This window comes from Gavia stellata, chromosome 16 (genome assembly GCF_030936135.1).
Source record: "Gavia stellata isolate bGavSte3 chromosome 16, bGavSte3.hap2, whole genome shotgun sequence".
Classification (NCBI taxonomy): Eukaryota; Metazoa; Chordata; class Aves; order Gaviiformes; family Gaviidae; genus Gavia; species Gavia stellata.
In genome coordinates this window covers 1605563-1631497 of record NC_082609.1, presented here as the reverse complement: position 1 = coordinate 1631497, position 25935 = coordinate 1605563, and the positions used below count along the sequence as shown (strand labels likewise).

At 58.1% G+C, this 25935-nt stretch overlaps 1 protein-coding gene across 3 annotated transcripts in view; it reads right to left on the bottom strand.

Annotated features, from left to right (window-relative positions):
* The window catches only part of FGF1 (fibroblast growth factor 1), a 35524-nt gene extending 15961 nt beyond the window's left edge, over nucleotides 1-19563 (bottom strand). For 2 of the 3 annotated variants that reach the window (XM_059825535.1, XM_059825537.1), the window contains exon 1: nucleotides 16551-16680. The gene's annotated coding sequence lies outside the window, so the exon portion shown is untranslated. Of the gene's footprint in view, nucleotides 1-16550; nucleotides 16681-19543 lie in introns of those variants that run through there. The other variant, XM_059825536.1, reaches the window with a different exon arrangement.
* Nucleotides 19564-25935: the final 6372 nt, after the last annotated feature.

Sequence of the window (25935 nt, the reverse complement as noted above, 5' to 3'; positions counted from 1 at the left end):
CCTCCCTCCCTCCCCAGGCAGAGAGCTCGTCTTTATTTTAAGACCCCATTCACGGCGTTCATTGGCGAGGCCGGTCTGCCCAGCGCAGGCGGATGCTTTCATTGCAGCGCGCTCAGCACTGGAGCCGCAGCTCTTCCCTGGGGACCAGGGTCTGAGCAAGGACCGTGGGCCCAGGGTTGGGCTGCCAGAGCCGTGGCCGTCACCGCTGTGCCGGCGCTGGTGGGAGGTGACATGGGGCACAGCTGCACCCAGCGTTTGCCCCCTCATCCCAGGGGATTCGCTGTGGGCACCTCTAGCCCTGCTGCCCCAGCAGCCCTTCAACAGGCGTCCTAATTACAAAAGCAATTAGTGGAGTAACACCGAGGGCTTCCCCTTCCCTCCAGGATGTGTGCTGCCTGCCTTTTACAAGTGCCCTTTCCACCTCTCAGGCTCACACTGAGACCAACGTAAAGCACCATCCCTTCTCCCATGCTTCGCTGCAGCGCTGCCTCCCGGCACCTCGCTTGCGCGGACCGAGACACACCGGCACGTGGAACTGGCTGGGAGCAGCCACTAACATGTGCCACGAGTTACACCGTCCTTGTGGTCTCATCTCTGGCACCCGAGGAGGATGGCTCTGGGCTGCCGAGGCTGCTGAGGACCCAGGGACGACGCGCTGGGTGCAGGTACCTTGTTTTGAGTGTTTGCCAACGGGCAGCGGCGGTTAAGTGCAGCGCTGTGCGCACCTCTCCTCCATGGGTCTGCCTGTGTTTTGCTTCCCAGGGGAAAAGCGTCTGGAGGGAGTGGAAACCACAAGGGATGCTGTAAAAACTAATTGATTGTTGTTGGTTGAAATGTTTTGTGATGATGTAGGAAACCTTTCTGGGCAGGGGGGCACTTGGCGTGCCCCGGCGTGGTGATGGAGGGGTAAAGTGGCATCTCCCCCCACGGCTCCTGCTCAGCAGCCCCCAGGCGTGGGGGGTCCCTGCAGCGGGCACCCCATCCACACCCTGCTCAGGACCCGGTTCCCGGCAGGCAGGCGGGTTAAGCAGGGAGGTTAAGCTGGGTGACACTTCACTCGGCTTGCAAATGTCACCGTCCCCCCCGCCACCCGCCCCCGGTGTCCGTGCAGGACACTGGGCAAAATGCCAGGCCACAAAGCGGGAGCGCCCGCGCTGTCTGGGCTCGCGCTGCAGGTGTGGCTGCCCCGCAGCCGCCGGCTCCCACCCCGCGCGCCCACGGACGGACAGATAGACGGACAGACGGCAGCGCTGGCCGCTGCCGCTCCTGGCCATGGGCAGGCTTCTCACGGCCTTGTTTTGCTCCTCTGGTTATGGGCGCTTTTCTCCAGCTTTCCTCCCTTCTCTCTGTCTCAGAGCATTTCCATACGGGAGATGCAAACGCGTGGCTGCTTGCAGCGGGGAGCTGCTCTGTTTGCAGGCCAGCTCTGCCTGGTAAAACCAACGGCTGATGCCAAATGACAGGTTCTAGCCCCAAAACTTCACTCTATGCAATGCTCTTACACCAAGGGGCTGATCTGATTCTCCTGTTGTACCAAGTCCCTGCTGAGCCCCGGTCCCATCCCAAGCAAACCTCCTGCCGATGGCCCTGTTTCAGGTACATGCCTGGTCACCGCTCCTCTTGCTCACCCTCTATCAACCACGAGCCCTCGCCAACCTCTCAGCGCTCAGACAGGTCCGAAATCTCGGTGTGCTGTTGCTAATAAGGCATGAGGCTTGAATTAGGAGCGAAAAGCAGGAATTTTCACATGGTGTCAGATGCAACACTTCCTGCAGCTGGCCCTCTGAAGGGTGGCCAAGCTCAATCAAGGGCTGGCTCAGGCTTCAAAACTGGGATTTGAGTTTGGGTTCAGACTTTATACCATGTCCTTCCCCAAAGAAGCAGAGGATGTTGGAATTGAGGGTTTCATCTCCAGGCCAAGTGAAACCCCACATCCATCCTCGTGGTTAACCATCAGTAGACACATCATCACTCAGAAATCAAACTTCCTCCAGCGTAGTCTCAGTCTCGGTTGTTCCAAGGAAAATCGCTTGGTTTCTGCGTTCGCCATAAGCTCAGCAGTGGTCTATTACGCTGAAAATGTGCAGGGAGTTAATTATGTTCATTCTGAAATATTTGTATAGGGACTATATAGCTTGTCTTGTTAAGTTCTAAGAAAAACTGGCTGGAAGAATTCTGTTCTTAATTCTGCTGCTCGATATCTTATTTTAAATTTAGCATCTAGCAGCTATGGGTGCTAATGCCTTTTTTTTTTCTCTGAGCTGCCTGAGTAAACAGCTTGGGCTGTGTTTTCCTGTGCACACTGTTGCTCAATAACTTAACAGTGCAACAAAAGCTTGCGATAATAATTGCTATTACCAGGAAAATCCTCCAATAAACAGTAATTTTCTTATCTGCATGACTTTAGGGCTGGAGAAAACGCCTTACAGTGTGAAACTGCAGTGCATAAGAGCACTCAAGGAGAGTTTCAAATGAAAGATCGGAGCAAAGCAAGCTCAAAGCTGAGTCTTGTTAAGTGTGGATGAGATGGTCAGCAAAAAACCCAGAATAATTAGCCGTGGATAACTGGCCACTGGAGTAACCTAGTGAGAGATGCTGTGCATCTCCACCTCTTGCTCTCTGAAGAGCCAGACAGGTCGCTTCTTTGACCCACGATCTTTAGGCAAAAATTGGGGGGTTCTCAGCTGAAGGCAGTGGGTGGCTCTGGAGGCCCACAGACACTGGGCTGTCCATTGGTCATCCTCATTTCCAGCCTAGAAAGGAGCATGAATCACACGCCGGGACGTGCCAGACCTTGGTAGAAGATACAGCCCTAATTCTGGCCCTCCCTGGCCCAGACAGGGTCGTACCGAGGCACCTGCGTCCGTGAAGAGGTGGGCACCAATTTGCTCCTTCCTGTGACATCTGAGAAGAAGGCAACGTGACCGCAGGCTGCGTGTCAGCAGGCAGGAGCAGGCAGCCGCTTCTGCATCGCTCCAAGGAAAATACTGCACTGCCTTGGACGCTGCCGCGGGTTTCCATAACAGTACCCTCAGAGGCAAGGGGATATTTTTTGGAAGGCTCTTCTACCCTTTCTCATCTCCGTAAACAACAAACCACCATAAAAAGCATGTCGCAGGAGAGAAGTCTGCAATTTTAACTACCTGATGAAACCCAGCTGCTGTGGCAGAGCGCTTCGCGGAGCGCCGTCCACGGAGGTGACACCCACACTGTTTATTTCCAGCTCCCGAGTGGGCAGTCTAGAGACACGGGGATGTTTGTCGTGCCCAGTGTTTCCACAGCCGGTTTAGGGGAAAGCCGTGGGGTCAGAGGGATGCAGCTGAGGATGCTAGCGATGATGGGAGGCAGAAAGATGCCCTGGATGGTCTAAGTGGAAAAAAACCCAAACTAAACCAAAAAACTTTGAGACAAAAAAGGCAGCCTCGCAGCTCCCGTGGGGTGCAAGCGTTGCTGTCCCCGCTGCACCGCGGTGGTGCCGGGGCATGGGGGCTGCTCACGGCCCCGGAATAACTGGAGTGCCAGGAGCAGGCTGCAGTGATGTGGGGCTTGCGGGGACTTTGAATGCTGACGTTAATGCTTTACATGTTTACAGAATGTCTCCATCCCAGTGCAATTCTTAAGACGCTTGGCCTAGCTTGGACGAATTTTTAAAAATTACATAAATGCACCCCGGTATACGCAGCTTTCCCCTTTGAAACCTGGCTGGCCTTAGGGCACAGATATCCCCAGGGCTACGTGGACAGGGAAGGGCTGATCGAACCTGTGCTCGCACACAGCAGCCTCCCCCAAAACACCTGATGCTGCCAGCTGCCCCCCCCGCTCAGCAGGAGCCGGCCAGTGAGTCCCGCAGCAAAGCTCCAGCTCAACATCCCGCAGGCAGCCACTCGCAGAAGCCCTGGGCACGCAGCAGCCAGCCCGGAGAGGGGCGATGGATGCAGCCGGGCTCGGGCGATGGGAGCGAACTGCCACGTGCCAGCTCCACGGTTTGGGGAACAGCAGCTGCTGTCCCTGCCTGCCCGGCCAGGGATGCTGCGGCTGGGACCCCAATGGGTTTTTATCTTTTTCTTACTCAGGAGCCGCGCGTTCAGCCGCCGTGCTTGGGTGCAGGGTCCCCAGGGAGTAAATGAGCATCCCCCGACTGCCTGCACCATTCGCTGGCGTTTGTGTGGCACCTGCACATGTGCACCCGCAGAGGATCGCATCTGCACCAGGTTAGGAGTAAGCTACAAACCCCCCACTTATAGTTTGGCAGTTAGTAAATTCTTCCCATCGGTCGGAAGCTTTTTAGAACACCCTGCAGCAAAGGGGATATTAAGGAAGGGGAAGGGAGTGTGTTTTACTTGATGTTAAATACTTGTATTTTATGTCCAGGATTTGACCTGGAATTGAAACTCAAATATAAAGGGAGCTGGAAATTCCAGTGGAAAATGTACCCAATTGAGTAGTATTCTTCTGTAGAACATAAATATGCCCTGTGAAGATGTGCAGCTGCTAGAGAATTAACCAGTGACCACTCTGGGGAAAAAATCATCAGAGTGTGTGACAGGCAGGGCAGCTTTGGGGAGCTGCCGGGCCACGGCTATGGGAACGGCCCTGCGCAAGGTCTGTGGGGTGGTCTGGAAATGCGCGGAGGGGACAGGCTGGTCCATCTCCTGCCTGGATGGTGCAGGGATGCAGAAGGTCACCTGTGCCCACAGCTACGTGTGTGAGACTGTCCCAGGCAGCGTGTGGCAGGGGAGACGTGCAGAAAGCAGCCAGCTCATCCGGCACCGAGCTCCAGTGACTGGCATAATTTTCAGGGGGCTTTATGGTGTGCAGAGCATCTCTGGTACAAGCGAACAGCTTGGATCTGGAGTTCATCTTCTGATGCGCAGACTGGGATTTGTCACGGTAAAGATCTCCCCCTCCTGTCCGCCCGGGCAGCGTGGGATGAGAGCAAACAGTGAAATAACTCGCTTGGGGCTCCTGCTCCTGTTCTGTGACCCAAACACAGATCAGGCGGGCTCGGCGTGCAATTCAGGGGCCACCCTGAGCAAGTGAGAGCGACCGCGCCTGGATGCTCGGCTTGCAGGCTGGGCAAGATGCCTGCCTGCAAACCCTGCGCTGGGGATGCGAGGTGGGACCTGCACCGGTAAGGGCGACTGGGCACCCTGCACGGGCCACCGCCGGGGCTGGGTCCACCTCGGGGTGGTCGGTGCCTCTCACAGGACCCAGGGAAGGGCGCTGATGGGGTAGAGGAGCACTGTCTTGCAGTGCCAGGAGGAGATCGTGCCCGGCCCTGCCGCCCCATCCATGCAGAGGGACACATGGGTGGAGGAGGAGGAGGAGGTGTGAGCTCGGCGAGGAAGGGCATGGGCAGCACTGGGCACCAGGAGGTTGTCCCTGAGCAGCGCTGGGGATGCCTGAGGACATCGCTGGAGGAGAAGCCATCCAGCCATAGTCTCTGGTGGGGGCTTGCAAAGGGCAGCGGTGAGAGCTGCTCCAGGAGGTGCTGACAGCGAGTTCAGGCTTTCTGCAGAAATAAGGTCCCAGCATGGGCGAGTGCTGGCAAGGCTCGTCTGCAGGTGGGACAGGCAGATTTCCTAACTCCAGAGACGTGGGAAGAAAAGATCTGAGGTCGAGGCTGACGCCCAAATTTCGACTCTTGAGGCACAGATCTAAATGAAGAGCCAGAAGCAAGGACAGACTTTATGAGCACAAGCAGGTCATGAGTCATTTATGAACTGTGTGTCTAGACCGCTGTGGGCAAAGTGCAAATCTTTGGGAGGACGACTCGGAGAGGACGCCACCGCTCCAAAAATGAGTCTGAAGGGGACAAAAGGGGTTTGGATGTCACCCTGTGAGTCAGTGGTGCAGAGCCAGGGCTGGGGCTGGCTGGGGCTGGCACCCTGGGCACAGCAGCCAGCCTGGATCCCGCACTCTGCAGAACGCTCCGTGCGGAAAGCCCTTTTCCGCCTCTGTTCTGATCGCTGTCCTCAGGGTTAGCTGTCAGGTTCGGGTGCCTCGGGGAAATGCTGCCTACGAGATGTCTGCTCAGTCCATCCCCAGGCAGCCTGCTCGCTCCGCATGCTTTCCCTGGGCAAGGGAGGGGGTTTGGGATGCAGGGGCAGCATGAACCCCAGTAAGGGGGAACACACCCTAGTAAGGGGGTACACAGGCAGCATGAACCCCAGTAAGGGGGAACACACCCTAGTAAGGGGGTACACAGGCAGCAGGCACCCCAGTAAGGGGGAACACACCCTAGTAAGGGGGTACACAGGCAGCAGGCACCCCAGTAAGGGGGAACACACCCTAGTAAGGCGGTACACAGGCAGCAGGCACCCCAGTAAGGGGGAACACACCCTAGTAAGGGGGTACACAGGCAGCAGGCACCCCAGTAAGGGGGAACACACCCTAGTAAGGGGGTACACAGGCAGCAGGCACCCCAGTAAGGGGGAACACACCCTAGTAAGGGGGTACACAGGCAGCAGGCACCCCAGTAAGGGGGAACACACCCTAGTAAGGCGGTACACAGGGAGCAGGCACCCCAGTAAGGGGGAACACACCCTAGTAAGGGGGTACACAGGCAGCAGGCACCCCAGTAAGGGGGAACACACCCTAGTAAGGGGGTACACAGGCAGCAGGCACCCCAGTAAGGGGGAACACACCCTAGTAAGGGGGTACACAGGCAGCAGGCACCCCAGTAAGGGGGAACACACCCTAGTAAGGCGGTACACAGGGAGCAGGCACCCCAGTAAGGGGGAACACACCCTAGTAAGGGGGTACACAGGCAGCAGGCACCCCAGTAAGGGGGAACACACCCTAGTAAGGGGGTACACAGGCAGCAGGCACGCCTGCAGCTGCAGGGGGGCTGTGCGAGGTGGCAGGTCGGAGCAGCTTTGCGTGATTTTTCCGGCCGAGCGTTACGCAGCAGAGGTGCGTAGCCAGAAGGGTTTGCTGCTCTCACGCCAAACCCATGGGCTGGGAGGGTGAGCGGTGGCAGGGAGCTGTGCTGTGCCCTGCGGCCGGGCAGAGCTGCTTCTGCACCTGGGCTTGAAGGAGGAAGACGGTAATTGCTCAGTGACCGTAATTGTTGCCCTGCGCTTGAACGCCCAGCACTGGGTGGTGGAGCGGTGCCCCGCGGCCGCAGGGAGCTCCAGGCTCTCTCGCTCAGTGTGATGGATTCCTTTCTATGCTCCTCAGGTTTCCAGCTTTCTGGAATAGCTGCCTTTTTCACGTCAGTAAGTGACGCTGTGTGCAGTGTTACTTCAGTCACCAGATCACTTTAATCGCTGTTTTCCCCCTCTGCTCTCCTCTCGTTTTTATCTTTCTTTCTCTGCTGGCACCAGTCTGGAGGATGCAGTTTTCCGGGGTGATTTCATTCCTCTTAAAGTGCCTCTGTCTCATCCTGGGAAGGGTCAGACCCGGGGGTTTGGGAAAGCACAGACAGAAGGGGGAAGGGAGCTCTTCCGAATTCACTTGTGCATTAGTTAAGACCCAGAGGAGTGGGTTTCGTTACTTAGTCAAACAAAGGTTAGGCTTTAAGCTGGACCGTGGATGTGTGTTAAAATGCTGTGCTGGGGTTAATCGAGTAATATTTAGCACTGGCTGTGTATTAGCGATTCTTGAAAGGAATTCATAAATATTAACCATGGCACTCTTTGAGGGCCTGTGTTAGCCTTTATCTGCCCCGTTTAGCAGCTGGGAAAACGAAGCATTTTTGTTACGCTGTTTTCCTTAGCATGTGAGCAAGTTTTTAGAAAGAACAGAAGGGCTTGTGGCGGCCAGAGTTTTGTCCCTTCCGCTGCCGGGTGCTCTGCACCCCGCAGAGCTGCCTCTGCCTCCTCGCCCGGCTGGGTCCGTTGCTGCCTCCGACCCAGGCGTGGAGCGCGAGTCCCCGTCCCTCGGGAGGGCAGTGCCGCCCCGCCGCGTTAAACACATTGCACTTACAGCATTTGGAGTATATAAAATCTGCAAGTCACCGATTGCTTCTGCAACTGCTCTGCAAGGCCTCGGCGTCTGCTTTTGTTCTCCAACAGCATTAAAACAACAGACACTGATGTTGGAAACAAGGCAAAAAATAGTAACTGCCATTACTGAGAAAGGCTGAGTCAGGCATCTGTCTTGAACAAATGGGGAGAGAGGGAGGATTACTGCATTCACGAAGGCCACACAACACGCCGGGGCAGAGATACCATGACAAAGCAATAGTCCCTCTCTCTCTCTCACTGAACTGGTTTGCAACAAATTCTTCTGCAAAGAGATTTCTATTGTAAGCCGCTGAAAGACAAACGCAGCCAGGCCTCCAGCCCAAACGATAATCGCTTACAGTTCTGCAGTGGCCGAAAATGCTTACAGGATTTCTGAAAATCACGAGTCGTTGCCCGCCGCGCTCAGGAGGGCGATGCAGCGGTGCCCAGGGTCAGCCGTGGCAGAGCAGCCGGCGAGGGTCAGGGCAGGCTTCACCGGGCACCTCCCGGGAATATATATTCTCGTTTAGGGAATGTTTACTAAAGGGTTTGTAAGATACAACGCAAGTGCTAACATGAGTCTCAAGGCCCTGGTTGTGGTCTCTCTCAGTTGCACGGGCAAATGTGCCCCAGCATATATCGCTCTTCAGCGTGTTTCTGGTGGCAGCCGGTTCATCCGAAAAAGTTCAGGTCGAGGGCTGTCTGGCAGAAAAGCCTCGAACCTCCACGCTGCAGCTCTGCCGGCACTGGGGGCCATGCCCGCCGCCCCTCGCGTTGGCTTTCTGCTGGCACCCTGCTTGCAAAACGTGGCGAATGCTTCCTTTGGGACTGCTCCAATTGCAAATTCCTGGGGGCTGAGACTCTCCCCAAGGGCTGAGCCTGTGCCTGCGCTGGGGCAGGCTGTGGTTAGAGGGATCCCGGTGACAGGCAGGCTTTGCCGTCTGGGAATTCATCCATAGCTGGTGATAGGTTTGGTTTGACCTGTTGTTAATGCTCATCTTCCACCACCATTCCTTGCAACCTCTTATTTCTGAACCCTCATTTAGAAAGGAGTACGTTTATCTCATCTAAACTCCTGTGATCTTGGGGGTTATGAAATTAAGGATGATTAAAAGGGGAGTTGTTTAATGCAATGGGCACATCTACTTGGCATTCCTGCATCTGGCATTCCTGCGGTTCTGGCGGGGAAGGTGCTGCTCCTGCAGCTGAGAAGCTAGATGAAGGCAGACCCAGCTGTATTTTCAGAGGTCACTGTGCAATTACCCCAGACTGGTGTTTAAACATCACAGGGCCAGGCTGACACCCCACTCTGATGGGAGCTGCCAGGGGTCAGGGCATCGCCAGCCGCCTTCCCTGCGCCTTCCTGCAGCCCTTCCCTGCTCCCACGGCCTCTCGTGATGGATTGCACACTGAAACGGTGCCAGGCTCCAAGAGGCAGCAGCTCTCGTTTGATAATCTTATTTCCTGCTAAGCAGAAGCCAAAAGCTAACAGGAGTTTCTGTAAGATGCGTGTGCTCCCAGGCATTTATTTCCTCAGCCCCCTCACCCTCCAGCCAGCAGCCCCGCAGCAGCGTGCAGGGACGTGGCTGCAAGCGGCCGTGCCCTGCACCGCTCCTCGGTGCCATGCTCTGGGTGACGGAGCCGCTTGTGCTCCACTGCTCCCAGGGGGGTGAGACAACCATCCCCTCCCTGATGCGAGTCCTGGGCTCTGCCATCGCTGCCACCCCGAGTGCAGCAGAGGTTTGCACCGGCTGTGGGTGGCGTTTGCACCTGCAGGTGACACCAGCATTTGGGAAGTGGCAAGTCCAAGGAGCCTGTGAGGGTCAGAGGCTCAAGAGATTTGGGCTTAGAAAAGGCTAGCTGAATTGTACCAGTGTGCGCAAGGCCGTTGTTCTGTTAAGGGGAAAAAAAAAAAAAAAGCATGGTGAAACACTGGCAGAGGCTGCCCAGGGAGGTGGTGGAGTCACCATCACTGGAGGCGTTCAAGGACCATGTGGACGTGGCACTGCGGGACATGGTTTAGTGGGCATGGTGGGGTTGGGGTGGTGGTTGGACCTGATGGTCTTACAGGTCTTTTCCAACCTTAGTGATTCTGTGATTTGCTGATTCTGTTTATCTGGCTCTTTTAAAGGGGTGCTTGCAGTTCATTTTGAAGCTGTGGGTGGTGGAGAAGGTCCTCTTCACCCTTTCCCCTCCACCTAAATCATCGTCAGGCGTTTGCTAGGAGAGCTGGGAGTCATGGGCAGGGGCTCTTGCTGTCCTGCTGGGACCTGCATCTCCAGTGCACACAGAGTGGGTCGGCTGGCCCTGAGAGGGTCTCTTGTACTAAGTGAGCACGCTGCCAGGTTGTAACCGGAGCCTGGCAATGGTCTCGGTTGGAGCCTGCGGGACATGGGACGTTACAGCTGCCCCCGGGATGCATGCACCACCGGTCACCCTCCCCACGCACACACCGGTCTTCAAAGCTTTTGCCAAGCGCCTGAAAATGGACAGACTCTGGCCCAGCACCACGTGAAGTGCCTGAACCGAACAGCCAGGTCTCGGTGACAGCAGCTTGCAGCCTGCACCGCTGCTGGCTGTGCTGGGTCTGGCCAGACAGGCAGCAAATACTGCTCCTCGCCCCAGAGAGCTCCGCAGCCGCTTCCCATGGCAAACGAACACGAGAAAACCTTATCTGTCCCGTCTGGAGGAAAATCACCAGCACCCTCCGGCCCTGAAAGTTTGGCAAATTGAGGCAAATATTTGCAGACAACAGGAGTCAAGGGGAAGAGCCAGGACGGACCAGTGCCGGACAAAGTGAGTAAGAAATAACCCCCCGTCCCCGTGGGTGCGCGGAGCCAAGGGGAGGGTGGTGCAGCGCAGGTGAGGGGTTTTACTGCACGGGATGCTGAGGGTGTGCGCGGCCGCCCCGGCACCCTCACAAGCGGCACCCGCAGCAAACCTTGTCTTGAGGGTGGTCGTGGGTGCCCCAAGAGTGGGCGCAGCCCTACAAAGCCAGAGCCTCCCGCGGCTGGCCTGGGACCCACAGGCAGCACGACATTGGGATTGACTCAATCACCAGTTAGCAATTATTACGCCATTAAAAGAAAAATCGGTGATTGCTTCCTCACTGAAAAGTTACAGCTTTCTTTCTCTAATTAGTACCCTAAAGCCGGGCTTATTTCCTGTTGAAATGTGTGTGCTTGTGGTTCAGGATTGCAATGTCTCTTAAAAATCCTTCTTCGTGCCTCCTCCCCCAGACTGTGGCTCACGCAAATACGGGCTGGCTGAGAAATGGATGGAAGCATTTGCGGTTTGGTTGGCTTCCTGCGCTAATTAAGGGCCACATCCAGCACCTCGGAGCTGGTGGAAACCCAGCTGAAAGGAGGCTGATTTCTGCAGGGAAGAGGCAGTGGCGCTTCCAAAATGACCCCAGGAGTTTTCCCTGCAGCAGGTAGACACAGCCACGGTGGGGAGGAAAAGCTGGGAGTGCAGAGGAGTGGGAAAGGTTCTTTCTCAGTGCGAAGTTCTGTTATTTTTTTTTTAATTCCTGACTTGGCGTCAAAGGAGAAAACAAATATTTAAGAAGGTGCTTGAAATTCTGATGTTGGTCTCTTCTGTGAGTGCATCATTGGAAGCACACTGAAGTACGAGAGAGACTGAAATAAAACCGCCGCGGCTGTTACCCTTATGGGCCTTGTGACTTAGCCCCAACTCCTCATTACAACTATGCTCTGAGCTGCTAACTGCTATCTAAGCCAAACCAAAGATGCCAAGTATAAAGACAAATTGCTGCAAGCTCTAATTGCCCCCGCACGCCCCCGCTGCTCCCCGGGGCCACGCGTCCCTGCCGCTCCCCTTCCACCTCCCTCAGCATCTTGGCTTGTTCGTGCCATTTAGCAAAGGGAAAAACCCTGACACAGGAGACACAGGGAGACACAGAGCTAACAGCTCCCTGTCACCGCTGTGCCCGAGGACAGGGGTCCTGGGCGCGCATGGCTTCGGCTGGAGGAGCAGCGGGCAGGAGCCGAGCCATGCAGCTGATGGGGAATAAGGTCGAAGGAGCTGTAGCCAGCTGCATGATGAGCTGCCTCGGTTGGGAGGAAGATCAAGGTCTCAGGAGTGGGAGGAAGGCCAAAGTCATTTGGGGAGCTTGGGAGGGAAAGTCTGTCCCCGGGGCTGGGGTGGAGCTGGGAAGGAAAGTTTATCCAAAGGGCTTGCGGAGCACTGGGTCTGGCTGGAGAGCTCGGTGGACCCGAACTCTCTCCAGCCCTGATCCAAAGTGTGTGTTCCTGCGCATCCTGACTGCTCGGAGCGGCCACTCCGGTGGCCAGAGGAAGTGGGGCTGACCCAGTGTTGCGGGGAGAACAACTGGCCATTGTGCTGCCTTACGGCCACCGAGCCCAGTCCTGCCCTTAGGAGCCGATTAAACTTTAGACCCCTGTTTGTGCAGATCTTCCCGTACACCTCCTGCGCTCTCCAGGGTGATTGCCGCAGGGGTCCAGAGGTGCCCGAGCTCCCCGTTACCACTGTTCGCAGCCCATCTCCCAGCCAGCGCGTCGGGTCCAGGGGGGATCCCCCCCACTGGGGACAGGGGTGATGCTGGGGCGCTCGCACGCAGCTTTCACTGGAGCAGGGAGCCAACCCCGGAGCAGGGGGGTGGCGAGGTGATGCTCCCACTGGGGTGGCCGCAGCCGCCGCCCAGAGTGCTGCTGACGGGGCTGGTGGGGTGCGCTGGGGTGGGGGGTACTGCTGCCTCCGAGCGATGGGCAGGGCTGGGGATGGCAGCTCATGCACAAGACCCCGAGGCACCTCTGGACGTGCCACCCACATGGCAGCAGCACCCTGGGCTGCGTGGGTCGCACCCGGTGCTCGGCTGCTGAAGCTGAAGCCCCAGGGCAAAGCAAGGGGCACGTGCCCAACGCGGGGTGCTGAGCCGGCTCGGGGTGTGTCTGCAAATGGCACAGGCACAGAGCAGGGTGTCGCTGGGTGTCCGGCCAGGAAACCAGGCAAGGCATACAAAAGGAATTTGTCCCACCTTGCTCCCATCTTGTCTTGTTCAATCACTGCTCTTACTCCTCTTCTTCTTACCTCCCTCACCAGCATTTCCCAGCCTGGATCCTGACCCCTCCTTGCCAGCTTGGATGGCCCCGACAGAAACCACCCATCCCAAATGCTGCTGGGACGCGGGGACACCGGAGCAGCCCCGGGAGCCGTGGCTCCAGGGCCGGAGGAGGCGGCGATGCTCAGCACTCACCCCTTTGGGCAGGAAAAGGTCAGAGGGAGCAGAGGTTGGCTACGCACAATTCCTTCTAGTAAGATCTGAACTTCCAAAATCTGATGCAAGTCAAAAGCTATTTGTCGGTAGGACTTGGGTGTCTGGCTAGAGTAGGCCCAAGGGGTGTTTTTTTTAAGGAAACATTTTTTTTTTTGCATCAAAAATGCACCATTTTATAGTGCTGTGTCACTTCAACAAACTTCCTATTTGTTTTTTTTTTTAATGGTCCAAATATTTTGCTTTGCAATTTCAAATGTTTTTCATATCCCGATTCAAATCTTGATCTGGGCTTCTGCCCAGAACTTCAGGTTAATTTGCAGTGATTTTGAGACCGCGCTTCGAAACGACGCTCCCGTTTTCGAGCCCTTCCCCTCTCCCCGGGCAGCGCCCCGCAGCCGCTGGCAGCGTTGGGGGATGTGGGGCAGGTCAGGCGGGAGCAGCACCCCCGAGACCCCAAAGCCGCCCCGGGGGAGCGCGCCCGCGCCCCGAAGCCCCTCTCCGCCCCGCTGCGGCCCCGCGGGGGTCCGCGCATCCTGCGGGGGTCCGCGGGGCTCAGCCCCGCCGCCGCTCGCATCGCCCCGCGGTGCGCGGCCGCCCCGGCCCCGCCGCCCCCCGCCCGCCCGCTGCGGCCCCGGCACCTACCGCCGGCTCCGCGCTGCTCCGGGCTGCGGCTCCGCCGGCTCCAGCGGGGGAGAAAAGGGCCAAAGCAGGAGGAGCCCCCGAAGGGCGCCGCGGAGCAGCTGCCTGCGGCGGGGGCGGCGGCGCGGGGGGGGCCGGGGAAGGCGGCGGCGATGCTCGGCCCAGCCCGCCCGCGGGGCCGGCACCTGCCGGGGGGGCGGCGGGCGGGCGGCCGCTCCTGGCCGCGGCCCGGTCCCGGGGCCGGCCCCGCGGGCGGGGGCTGCCGTCGGGCCTCCCCTGGCGGCGGGGGCCGCGGGGACCCAACCCCGCCGCGGAGCCGCGTCCCTCCCGCGCCCGTTTCTCGCTCCCGCCCCGGAGGTCCGCGCCGCTCTCCGCCAGCGCGGCTTCTCCCGGTGCCCGCCCGGGGGAGGCGAGAACCCCCCCGGGCCCCGTCGGCTGCCGGGTGCGCCCGGGCGGCGGGGACGCGGGTGGCAGCCGGGGAGAAGGCGGCTGTGGCGGGGCTCGGGCGGGCACGCCTGCCTTGGGGCTGGCACCGCGCTTCGGGCCGGGGCGCGCTTGGCCTTAAAAGCCGAAGCGCTCGGGAGAGCGCTGTCAGCCTGATAAAATGTGGCTCCATCTCCCCAAGGACCGGGCCGCCTCGCCGGAGCGTGTGCCCGCTGCCCGTGCCGGCCCTGCGGCGGGGCCTTGGCCTCGCCGGGGTGCCAGCGGTGGGCTGGCGGGGCGCGGGCGGTGCTGCGAGCGGAGGCTGCGGGTCGCTGCGTGTTAGCTGGCTGCGGCGTTAAAGAAGCAAGAGCGATGACTTCACGGCTTGGCCTGCCTCCACGAGTGCTTTGATGTGGTGTTTCAGCTGTGTTATCTAAGGCGTGCTTAGAATAGGCTTTTAGTCCCGGCTCACATGGAGCCTGTGCGTTCGGACAGCCAGTCCAAACTGGAAGTGTGCTGAGCCCAGACGTTTTGATAGAAACCTATTCCAGCTGACCGCAGCTGACAGCAGCTAGTGGCTCCTAATGCATCCAACAGCACAGGTGGACTCTGGGCTCTCCTAGCATCTCAATATTCTTTTCTTTTTTGAGCTTGAACAAGCCCACACGGCATTTCCTCCCGCCATTTCAGCCACATGTTGAAAATCGAAAGGGAAAATAAGAAAGATATGGCCAAACATTTCTGCATCTCAAAAAAAGACTGGCCCTGGCTTTAGCTGAGGCTCTCCCGGACGAAAGGCACTGGGGTTGTTAGGATATGAGGAATATTAGGAAATGCTTCTCCATTTTCTCACACGGGGTAACGTCCCCCTCGTTCCGGAGCTGCAGGGAGAGTGCACCCCCTCCCTGTGCCCCCAGCCCTCCCCGCACTTGTCTGCCTCTCCTTACACCCCTGTTCTGGTCGGAATTGGCTGCTCTGACGCCGTGCGGGGCACAGGGTGCCGCTGACGGCATCCTGCCACATTTAGCATTGTGTCCTTTCTGCCCGTCCTGAAGGCAGCCGTCCTGGGACAGAGCCAACAGCGCAGAGCAAACGCTCACTTCAACAGCAGGCTCCTGCGCTGGGCACTGGAAAGATGAGCAGAAAGCCCCGGCGCTGAGAAGCGCCTTGGCCCAAGCCCAGACGCGATGGTGCCCCAGCGGCCCCGGGGCCCTGCTGCCATGGCGCTCCGCTCCAAGAGCCGGCGGGGACGGGGTCACTGCCCTCACAGCCAGCTCTGCCCGCTCCTGCCCTCCCCAGCCCAGCCCTGCCCGGGAAGCCGCGGTTGCAGCAGATGCCCCTGTTACTTCCCAGGCTCGCGGATGGCTGTCGATGTCTGGATCCTGCCCCTGCCCGGGGCGAGGAACTTCCTTGCCTTGCTGCCTCGAACGTCCGCCGGCCTCCTCTGCTGCGTGTCCCATAAGTAACATACATACACTTCTGGGGGTTGTTTGGAAGCAGAGTGAATAATTAACCATAGGGCCACTTTCTGCCCCGAGGAAGCAGTGGGTGCTTCTCTCTGCCTGGCACCCAGCCGTACGCAGGCAGCGCCTGTGCGGGCAGCTGAGCCCAGCACACGCTGCCCCAGCGGCTCCTCTTCCGCCCCCCAAACCACGATCACCCAGCAGAGATGACTTCGGCAAAACTTTCTGCAAGTCTGGTTTAAAATGAGACCCACGAGGACCCCCAGGTCCCAGGCTTTGGTTTCATCCCTCTCCTTGGAGGTGTATTGCTGAAACAGCTCAGCAAGTGCCGCTCGGCCCAGTACAGGCTGCGGACAGACAAGTGGAAAGTCCCCCGCTCCTGCCTCCCTGCCAGCTCCCTGCCTCTGGGCCCGGAGAGAGGAAAAGGAAACCCCAGTTGTTCCCCCAGCGACACACACCCGGCCGAGCCTGCAAACTTGGCCAGGAGTTCAGGAACCGGGAACGCGCGTTGCAGACCGTTTGGGAAGGGGTTGCAAAGCCCCCGCGGGGCTGCAGCTCTGCCAGGACGCCGTGCCCGGAGGGGCACCGGGAGATGCTGGCGGAGGCACTCACCTGCCCGGTCGGGGTGCACAGGGCTGGGTGGCGGTGGCAGCAGCGTGGGCAGCAGCACGGTGGGGGCAGCCGGTAGGCAACGCTGCCGACCTGCCCCGGGGCAGGCAGGAGCTGCCTGGGGTCACCCTGCCCCTCGCCCCGCTCCCCTGGTGCAGGCAGCTCCCGGAGCGACGCGCACCCACACCCGCACGCCCTCGCACCACTCACGGGTGGCTCCAGAGCAAGGCAGCGTCCCTCAGATGGGCGCGGGCATCGGGGCTGTGCCGGATCCTGGGCAAAAGCTGGCATCGGCCATGGGCACCGTGGTCCACAAGCACCGAAGCGGCACCGTGGCTGGCAGCACGGATCGCCGCTCTGCACCCACATAGGACAAGGAAGTATGGATAATCCTTCGCCTTGCTATTTTTTTCCTCTCATGTGATTTTGTTTTTGGACTGCTATTTTGGGGCTGGACTCCAGCCCAGGTGAAAGACAAGGATTTAATCCAGCCTGCCTCCCCCATCGCCCGGAGGGCCTCCCGGGACCTCTGCCTGCCTGCCCGGAGGATGGGGTTAAACCCTGCTGCCGGCTCCGGTTTGGTGTGTGCTTCCCAGCCCTTTCCCTCTCTTGGTGCAAAGCCGTTTCTGTCCATGGACTGCTTCTGTGCAGTCGGACGATGGTGGCAAACAGGCTGCAGCATGCACACCGTGTCCAGCTGCCCCTCTGCCCCATCCCGTGGGCACCCACCGCCCCGTGTCCCCCAGGGCTCTTGCTGGGACTTGGCGCAGCTGCAGAGTCAAAGTCTCCCCAGCACTGTTTGCCCTCTTTCTGCCTGTTTCCCCCCAGAAACAGCCTGTCAGGAAGCTGACGGGAGATAAATGAATAAAAAAAAATGCTCGCAGTTTGCAGCAGCCTTGACACAAACTGATGCGAGGCCTGACCCCGCAAACTGCTCATCGTCCCCCGCCCCGTGCCGGCTGCGAGCTTCCCACCAGGGCTCGGAGGAGATGTGCGTGCATGGACACGGGGGAGGCGAGGGGCTGCTGGGGGTCCCCCCGCATGATGTGTGGGAGGCCAGACCCCGCGCTGCAGCATGCATGCGTCCTGCCCAACCCTGCCCTGGGGCCTCTGGGGACAGGTCCTTGGGGACACCCTGGTGCCTCTGGCCCCACATGCTCAGCACTGGCCGGGCTGACTACTTTTTATCCCATTTATGTCTTTCAGCCCTCTGGATGAATGTTGAAGGGCGCCCGTGGGGCGCTGGGGAAGGGCGGGCTGGTTCTGCCAGCGCAGAGGGGTGGCAGGAGTTACCCCTGCGTGGGGAGGAGTGGGGCAGAAAACGAATGTCCGGGATGCGACACCGCATCTCACCTGTCCCCACATGCACGTGTCACATGTGGATACATCCATGGGTGGTGGGAGGAGCGGGTGCCGTCACGGCGTATTTGGTTGCCTGAATTGGGTCTTTGCATGAATAAAACTTGTTGGAGGTGCCTGTGTGACGGGGCTGATGCCGCTGGGGACTTGCCGCTCTGTATAGCCGGCCCAGGGCAGGGACAGGGGAGAAGCGGCTTACTGCAGCTGGGAGAAGTATGTGGCAGACACACCTTTGCCCGGACAAGCTGGAGTCTCAGGGAAACCTGAATTTCCCTCTCCCTAGGAAGTCTCCCCAGTTCAGCTGCGGAAGCAACCAGTTTCAGCACTGAGCCACACAGCACCGCGGGCAGGCGGCGCATGGCAGCACGGCTCGGGTGAAGGATGGGACCCACGATGTGAAACATTAATCAGAGGTAGGCATGGCTTGGTTTGCAGAGAAATGGGTTATTCCGGCTGCATGCTAGGAGCAAAAACTTCATGTCCAAGAATTAGAAACCACTCCCTTTTTGAGTCTATTTCACAACCTTTAGGTAAATGCTTCACATTAATCGGTTTTATGTGCAGTGAGGAATTGCTCTGTGATACCTGTCAAATGCTCTGTTCCCTTTGCGGGGAAGGAGCTCTTGCCGTACACCACCACCAAGGTAACAGCTTTTCGTGTGCACGAGCTGCGGGTTAGAGTCGGGACGACAACGGTACGTGCCCAAAAGCTCCCGCGAAGCCACTTGTCCCCCCCGGGCCAGGTGCTCTGTGCGGGCTCCAGGGGAAAGCAGTTACTTCGGGCTCGTGATGGAGGTTTTGGTGCGGGAAAGGCCGAACGAGGCGCCGGAGCAGAGGCGATCACGCCTTGGAGGGAGGCGAGGGAGGCACCGGGGCCACCAGGGGGCGCCGCGGGGCCGCGGCGGGAGGGCGGCGCGCGGGACGCAGCTGGATGGGGGCCCCACAGCTGGGCACAGCTGGATGGGGGGAACGGCACAGCTGGGCACAGCTGGATGGGGGAACGGCACAGTTCGGCACAGCTGGATGGGGGGAACGGCACAGCTGGGCACAGCTGGATGGGGGAACGGCACAGTTCGGCACAGCTGGATGGGGGAACGGCACAGCTGGGCACAGCTGGATGGGGGAACGGCACAGTTCAGCACAGCTGGATGGGGAACGGCACAGCTGGGCACAGCTGGATGGGCGGGGAAACGGCACAGCTGGGCACAGCTGGATGGGCGGGGAGGAACAGCACAGCTGGGCACAGCTGGGTGCGCGGGGGGCACGGCACAGCTGGATATGCGGGGAACGGCACAGCTGGGCACAGCTGGATGCAGGGGCGCAGCTGGATGCGGGAGGGCACAGATGGGTGCAGGGGGGCAGCTGGGCACACCTGCATGCGGGGAGCCCCCACGCAGCTGGGCTCAGCTGGATGCAGGGGGGGCGTAGCTGGGCAGAGCTGGATGGGGGGGGGAACCGGCACAGCTGGGCATACCTGGATGCAGGGGTGGGTGCAGCTGGGCACAGCTGGAAGCGTGTCAGGGGCAGGCATCGCTGGGGGATGCAGCACAGCTGGGACACAAGCGGGAGCAGGCAAGGAGGGCTATGACACAGAAGAGGGGAGTGAGCACTGGGGGGGTCACAGCTGGAGCTGGGGCACAGCTGGAGTGGCTGTGGCACAGCTGACAGCCATGGGCCATCTGAGGGCCATGCAGGTGAGGGTGCTTGTGGCTGCAGCATCCATAGCCGGAGCACTTCTGGGTGGCAGCAGAGCTGGCAGCTATGGCCCAGCAAGCAGCATGCACAGCTGGCCCTGCGCACATCTGGCAGCACACCCACCCCCGGGGGCCCAGGGCCCAGGTTACCTCCGCTGGCTCCCGAAAGCCGCTGCAGCTGCTCTGGGCTTGGGTTTACTTCCTCGGTGACCCGCAGCTGGTGTCAGGCCTCTGCTCCTTCAGGTTGCGGCAGAGGTAATTAGGAAGGAATTGAAGATAGGCAGGAAGACTGTTTCTCATTAAGATCATCTCATTCACCCTGATTTCTGTCAAACCCAGTCATGCTCCCAGCCAGACACGCAGTGGAGTAATTTTGTTTGTCTTTTCTGTGGTCTTGCACATTGCTCTCAGTCCTGGCTCATTCGCCAGGATCCCTTCGGTCTTTTCCAGTCACCGTTTCCCAGGAGGGAGCACCCCTTCCTGAAGAATGACGCCCATCCTTTGTTTCTTAACGGATGACCTTATATATTGAAACGAATGTTGTTTACTTGCGCTCAGCACTAGTTTAGAGTCAAGAGCTGATTCCCAAAGGACTCTCCTGGATACACTAACCAAATGAGGAATCTTCTCCTGTAATTACATTTCTGGGACAGCAGACATTTTCTGATTCATTTAATATGTGCCATGTTGCATTTGTTACAAATCAGATACGTAACAGAAGCCCTATTACCTTAAAAGTACTGCTGTTTTCAAGTACTGACTTAATTACTGTTTTATCTAAAAATAGATCAAGTTAGCTTGACAGAATCCATTTTTCCTACTCCCTTGCTGCCCAGTGTTGTTTCCTCTTTCAGTCCCTGCTCCATCAAGCCCAGCATCAATCTGCTGCCGCAGCTTTTCCCAGCACGGGCTGCCAGGCCATCGTTGCCGAGAGCCCACCGGCACACTCGCCTTTCACTCCTCCCGGTCTTCCAAAACTTACCGTGACCACAAAGAGCCCAGGAGGCTCCTCGGGCTCGGGTTACCCGGCTCCGGCTGCTTTTAACCTTTCTGGCTTCGGGAGCTGCTGACACCCAGGTAATTCCCACAGGCAGGGAAGCGGCGCATCGCCCGCCTCGTCTTACATCTGCACTTTGCCATAGCTGCTTTTGTTCACAAAACCCACCCAAGGTAAGGCCCGTAGCTGGTATCTGCTCGTTATCATCACTTCCCTCCTTCCTCCCATTGTTATGTGGTTCCCATAGCTGTCATAGCTGCCCCCCCTTCCCGGGCAGGCAAGCCAAGGCAGCTTTCTTCCCGCTTGGGAAACTGCTTTGTTAGCCCGAGCGGTGTCCGTCACCGGCGGTGGTGGCTCTGAAGGAAAGGTGAAAGAGTCCCATCTACGGCCCCGTCAGAGCGTGCGTCGCTAGAGCTGCCCCGGCTGGTCCCGGCGCCGTGCCTCTGCTGGGTGTGCCGGGGGGGTCACAGTGCGAGTGCCGCAGCTCCCGGGCTGGAGGAAAACACTGCGCCTGGGAAGAGCCGCCTTCTCCGGACGCGTCCCGTGCAATTTCCCACCGCCTGCCAGCGTCTCCCACCTGATGAGAGGGGGCTGCCGCAGGCTCACCCAGCTTTGGCAAGGGCTCACCATGCAGCATCCACTTCCAGAGCTGCACGAGGATCTTCCCAGGGGAGCACTGTGGGGCTCTGCTCCGCCGGCTTCTCCCCAGAGCACCCGGGGCACCCAGCCCAGCCCCGGGGGCTGCACCAGGCATCAGCCCAGCACCCTGGAGGCCTGGGCAGCAAAAGCCTTAAAATACATTTTGCTGCATCTGGAAAGCATGTGACGCTGATCGCCAGTCCCACCGCATCCATATTTTACTGACTGTTTTTCATTTTATTTCCCACATGTTTGACAATGGAAACAGATTTCTCTTTCCTCATTTTGGCAAAAGCAGGCTGAAGCCCGTGGTCCTGCGGTGCCGGCGGGGCTGCGGGTGCTGGTTGGGGGGGCCAGATCCGGCAGGACCGCGCCAGACCCCGGGAGGTCACACGGATGTACAGACTTGAAGGAGCCCGGCTTTCCGTATGTGTGTCACTGCTTGATCTTTCTTCCTTTGCTTCGCTGGGTGTGCGGGAGGGTTGGGAGGACAGCCTGGGGACCCCAGCACGGCGGCTCCTTCAGGGACATCAGCTCCGCTCATTGTGGCCTTGGATTTTCCGATCTGAATGCCGGGAAGAAAACAAAACTGGGGCTTCAGTGTCTGGGGGCTGCTCCAGGAGATACCTCACTGCCCAAAATCTCCAAGAATTCCTGATTTTGTCTTTGTCAGCTCAGCCACTTGTGCAAATAGTGTCAGCCAGGGCTGGCCACACAAAGCAAGGTCGGTTATAAGCCGTTCTCCTGGAACAGAGGCACTTGGAGCCGGCACAAAGAAATCTCTGTCTCTCCCCTTCGCTGGCATCCTGGCAATTAACCCAGAAAATCGCAGCTTGCCCTTGTCTTGGGCGCTGAGTGCAGGGCTGTGCGGTGCGCGGGGCTGTGCGGTGCGCGGGGGGCGGCTGTCCCGGCGGGGGGGGTCTGGCTGCGCCGTGGCTGCCGTCCACACGGGGAAATGGAGCGGCCAGTGTCCGACTGGCAAGTACAAAATGAATGGGGAACTCGCCTGCTTCCAGAAGAAGTGGGGAAAATCATTTGGGTTTTTACACTGAATTATTTTCAGGACATGTCTGTCCAGAAAACAGCAAAATTAGGAGTCACCTTGGATCAAACGTCGGCAACCTGTCATAAACATTGACAATATTTTTTGGTGTATGTGTTTTTTTCCCCAAAAATATTTCAGGCAAAACCTCTGCCCAGCGACCTAACGCCCAGCAGTGACGGGTCCTACGCGGCCAGGCAGACACCTGCGTGGCCCTGGGCAGGGCTTGCTGCAGACCCTCTGGCTCGGGCACCACGCTCGGACTTAAACACCGGCTGCACCAAAGGGGCTCTGCAGACCCTCCTCTCTGGGGTCTAACCATGCTTCGCTGCTGCCAGCACGCCCGAGGTGCTAAGCGGGCAGGCAGAGGAGAAGCGCGCGCAGCCGGAGAGCTGGTCCCGTCCCGGCAGAGCAACGTGTCAGATGCTGCAGCCGCTGCGGGGGACGCGGGGGACCCCCAGCCGGTGCTCGGCCGGCGGAAGCCCACCCTGCCCTGCCAGGCTCCTGCTGTACATAACAGCCCCTCCAGAGCTAAACACGGCCGCCATGGGAAGTGTTTGGTGAGCCAGATAATCTGCAGGCAAAGGCTGTGACAGTCCGCTTGAGTATGCCACGGCACAATTATTATAAAACACAATAATTGCGTGCCCAGGCTGGGCCGATGCACTTACACGGGGAAGTACTCTTGAATAATTAAGAAATATTCTGTATTCGATTTGCCACTGTACTTCCTACAGATCAAATTAGTGAAAGATTAATTCAATTTCAAAGTCATTTTTTAAATCTTTGGGTTTGTTCTTTTGAAATGTCTTTTGTTTCATTTTTTACTATGTAAAGTCACAGGAAAACCTCACTACAGCTAATAAAGGCATAACGAGCAAGAAAATTAATGATACAAAAATGAAGGCAATGGGAAAGAATGTAAGTCATCCTTAAACAGTATTGTAGAAAATACAGTTCACTCAAGTCCAACCCACTAGGAAACAAATATTTAATTGTACAGTAAATAACATATTTTTATTTTAAGAGAGGCCTGTTTCAAACCATATCTCACAAGCCAAGTGAATATAAACAGGCGTGCAACCCGGCTCGCACAGACCCCGGCGCTCTCCTGCGTCCTGCCACGGGAAGGGGAAAGCGAAGAAACCCGAACCAGAGAGGAATGAAATCCGGGTTTAGCCTGTGGGCCAGACCCATTAATTAAGAATTGTCACTGGTTTCAGGGGGACAGCTCTGTAGGGGAAGGGACCGCTGCTTTGCCGGGGACTTGAGTGAGGAGCCGCAGAGAAGCAGGATTGCAAAGGAGAGTGTTGTAGGGGGACGGGCATCCTGGTGCTGACCCCGGGAAGCTGACCCTCGGCCGGGCTGCACGTCTCTGCTGCGGGCGCAGGCAGAGCAGGCAGCGATGCCCACGGGACCTCCTGGGGCTGCCGCTGTGCCCTGCGTGCCCTTGCAGCAGATAGCAGAGGTGGAGCTCTCCAGTCACTTAACGTTTTTAATAGCAAATGAAATTGCTCCCAATCATCAGTATCTTATCTGCATGCTTCAAGGGCATGTCCTCTGCAAACATTGCCATGAAAGCAAACATGGTGCAGCGACGGGTTTTTCTACGGCAAGGTGGACACGGGGAGGTGGGTCTGCTTACTGCGCCCCTGCCCCGATGGCTGCGTTTGCTGAGATGTCCTGTGCAGCGTGAGGACACTTCACACCATAACCTTGAACAGACGAAATACATGCCTGGAAAAATAATTGAGATGATGAGGATAATTTTGTTCTCCTGCTCCCACAGCTGCACACCTCCTGCGCAGCTTCAGTCCCCTTGTCCCCAAGAAGCACGGTGAATCCACTGTACGTGGGGACAGGCAGGTTTTCTGGCTGGGGGGGTGTTTACATGCTGACACGGTAAAAGCGCGTTAAGCGAGGCGCCAGGATCCGGCCATGTCTCCTCTGCAGGCATCGCTGAAACAGCACGGTCAGTCCTTACCCGTCTCCTTGGAGAGCTCTGGGGTACAGAGAAATGTAACACCACAGAGCCATAGGTATGGGTACTTTACTGACCCTTACACCTCCCCACAGCAGCTTCATGCAATCTGGTATTTGCTGTCGCTATGTCCCACCCCACGCTGCTCCTCGGGGGCTGCTCTCCCACATGGTCCTCTGGTTTGCAGGAAAACGCATTCACCGGGAGGTGGTTTGCATCCCCCCCATGCAGCCCAACTCACTGCCAGTGCCATGGTGCGGTCCCCGCTCCCCACCCAGTGCGAGGCCCCGGCCACGGGCAGCCTCTGCGTGACAGCGAGAAGGAAAGCCGAGCTTCAGCCTCTGATCCTCTCTGCTCGGAAGAAGCCACCTCCCTGAAGCGGGACAAAACATCCTTGAATTCAAAGCTGCGGTCCCTTTCTGGCTGCGGGGTGGGCTGCCGGCCGGAGGGACAGGGGCTGGCACACCTCCCCGCAGGGCAGCTCCTCATCTTCCTTCTGAAGTTCATTAAATTAGCAAAATGCAAATCTGTTTCCTGGTCCTTCTTCTCTTTTCTTGTAAGCCAGCCCGGCCGCAGCGTCTCTGTTCCTCTCCCTTCCAGTTCCCCTCGGCCGGCCAGCTCTGTCCCCCGGAGACCCCGAGGTCCCCCAGCGCACCCGGCCCCTTGGGTACCGGGAGGAGAGGCACCCTCCTGCTCAGCTGCCCTTCCCCGCCGTCTGCTGAGAGAAGGAAAAGGAAATGTCAACCCCTGAGGCTGCAGAGAAGGGTCCAGACGAAGTGCAGAGCTAAGGACAGGCAAAGGCGGTGTGGGCACGGGGTACAGCGACGCTGGAGGTCTGCAGCCTGCGGCAGAGTTGGGCAGGAGGAGCCGCAGTGGCCAGCTCCTGCCTCCGAATCCCAGCCCCAAGAGCAAACCCCTTTGTCTGGGTTTCCGGGCAAAGTTGGGATAGTTAGTGGGGATTTCCACAGGATTTTGGAGACACCGTGAACTACTTTTGAAGATATTTTCACCCAGGAAAGGCAGTGGCCTTGCTGTAATTATGACAATTAGAACAATTTCCACTGAAGCCAACAGTGGGGAGTTGATGTAAAGCTGGCACCTGGGCAAAAGGAGGGTGGGTAAGGCATGGTCACCGAGTGCCAGCGGAGAGGAAAATCTCCATCCAGTTTCCAGGAGCAGAGTCAGAAAAAGAAGGAACACTGAGGGCTGGGACCACTGAGCAGAACCGGGAGGAAATTAGTATTTACATAGGGAGAGCCAGCGCTTACATCCATCTTACGGGTCGTACCAGGGCTAATGCACAGCAGACATCTTTGGAAACCCTCCAAAAAGGAAACTGGAGTTTGGTTTGGGAACTTCTGGTTCTAATTCCTGGAAACACAGCTTCAGCTCAATTTCACAGTGGTTTGTGACTTTTTTCCAGTGGTTATACAAATTTTGGGAAAACATTCCTCTCCTTGGAATTGTCTTACGATAATATAACCCCACTTAAGTGGTCGGAGGTTTTGTATGGCTTCAAACCACCCCAGAAGGCGCCTGCAAGAAGTAGTCCCCATCTGCCTCGCGCGCCCCGGCAGCTCGCAGTTAGGCAGGGGGATCGACAGGAACTCTTTCTCCACGGCGTGTCTGCAGTTTTATTACAGCCTGCCACTGTACTCGTGAAGAAAGCGAGGCCACAGCGTCTGTTGGACCGGTGTGCTCTTTCACAGCTGGATCCCTTCTCTGGTCCATGCGAGCCACGCAAAGCTGGGAGCAGCACGGGGCAGGCAGCAGCACCCCGGCTCAAACGCCAAACTGGGAGAAAACTGAGCTGCAGGATGGGTGAAGGCTCTTCTGCCCCCAGGCTGGCGCTGGCCAAGGGAAGGGCTCGGTTTAGATGGGAC